This window comes from Peromyscus leucopus, chromosome 3 (assembly GCF_004664715.2).
Source record: "Peromyscus leucopus breed LL Stock chromosome 3, UCI_PerLeu_2.1, whole genome shotgun sequence".
NCBI lineage: Eukaryota > Metazoa > Chordata > Mammalia > Rodentia > Cricetidae > Peromyscus > Peromyscus leucopus.
The window spans coordinates 26,402,375-26,404,538 of NC_051065.1; positions in this window are offsets into that span (position 1 = coordinate 26,402,375).

Here is a 2,164-nt window from a genome sequence, read left to right on the forward strand (position 1 = left end):
AGCTGATAGCTGAGGGACTCCAATCATGCCATGCTTTATCTGGTTTCAGCAGCCCTCTGAATCAGTACGGAATGAATACATGATTCTTTTAATCTCTCATATTTTATATCTACTAATCCACTACCATAAAAGAAAAATGCCAAATTCTGCCAGCATGGCATGAAGCCTGACCCCCCTGGAACACAGATGTAGCAGCATCTGGAAGCCTTGTTAACTGAATTTGCACAGTCACTACCCCATGCAGCTGTTTTGAGTTGTTTTTGGTGACATTCTCGTTTCAGATTTCTCCTTTCCCATAAATTTATTTCCATGAGTTTAAGCCTTTGGTAAGTAGAATCTTGACTTCACCATAACTTTCTTATTGTTCCAATGAAGACAATGGGATTTTTCTTTAAGAATTACAGATTTTTTTTTTATCTGTGCTCTAGGGTATTTCTATCTTGTCTTTCCAAATCCCACCAGAATGACCTATTAAGCTCTATTTGCAGCACTAAAGGGGTTTTATCACCAGAATTTCCAAACACCACATTCCTTCCACAAAGTAGTTCCCAAAGCCCAAGGAACCATGTGATCAGTTATTCTCATAACATTTTCCTCTTTAGTACATTTCCAGTGGCTATGGTATAAAACCTTGGCAGAAGCAGCATCTGAAGGATGGCTACATTTGGCTCACAGTTTGACAGACAGTCCATTAATTGGGGAAGTGGTAGTGGGAGGTGCTTGCCAAAGCTGCTCAGTTTTGTTTATAGTCAGGAGCAGAGGGTGATGAATGTTCTTATACAGTCTACTGTCTCCTTTTTATTCAGTAAATGACTCTAGGTTGTGGAATGGTACTGCCCATGATTAAGATGGCACTTCCCAACTTAATTAACCCAATCTAGATAACCCCTCACAGTCCTGGCTAGAAACTAATATGATCCAGGTAATTCGTTACATGAATATCTGGAAGCTTGATTCCTAGGGGATTCTAAATCCTGCCATGTTGTCAATGTGAACCATTATAGTATCTTTTCATGGTTTTTATATTTGCTTCCAATTATAAATCATGTATGATTCTAATTGTGCCCATAATACATAGTGAAGTTACAGATGTATTTTTGCCGAAGAAATAATATTAGTTTTGTTTAAATTTTCCATTAAATAAATTTGAATATAATTAGTGACATTATAAATGTCTGTGATGTATATATACTGCTTTCCCCAATTCCATAGTTTGTAATGGATTTTTGCTAGTTCATGCAAAGTAGCCAGACAGTGAATGTTTTAATTGCAACATGCATGTTGTGATTTGGCTTCATTACCAGTTAATTATCCATTGGATTAATTTTGGAACTTCTCAGTGAAGTTTTAAAAGACTGTTATATCATTTTTCAAATAAGTCATTTTTTAGTTTTAATGGTGGTGAATGAAATTGTTTCACATAGCATTTAACTCTATGACCTCCCTTTTAGGAAACCCTGGAGTAAGTTCCTCTATAACACTCCATTTTTACATGTGTATGAAAATTATTATGGGAGGTGCACATACCAAAACCAATGCTTCAAGAAGAAAACCACACACACACACACACACACACACACACACACACACGCACACCCACTCTTTCTACACACACACACAGAGAAAGAGAGAGGGTAGGGTGTGTTGGGAAGAAGTCAGTGTTATTATCCCAGTATACCCTTTCTTGAGTGTCCTTAACATAAGTTTTTAAATAGAATTCTGCTTCTTCCATATGTATCCAGCATTTAGAAAAGCTGGGATGTTAGAAAATCAGGTGACAATGCCTTCTAGGTTTTCACACTCAGTGCTTCTGGGAGACAAGCTTGAATTATTATTGACTGGTATGAAATTCAGAATAAAATTGAGTTGATTTGTGTTTTCAAAGAAGAGTGTTTCCCAAAGGAAATGTGACTCTTTTCCCTGTTCCAAGGGGTAGTCGTTTACTGCTGGTTATCATTGGTTTGTAATGAAATTGAGAGATTTAAAATAAAGAAAATAACTAGTACATTATTTTAAGAGATTTTTCTTTTCTCCTCCATTTTTCTACTTTCTCTATATGCTGGCATTTAAATATGATGGGAGTAAATAGAGCTGCATTCATGTATATTGAACAGAAGCCACTTCTGATCATAAGGTATTACATGAATACAACATTGCATGAAAA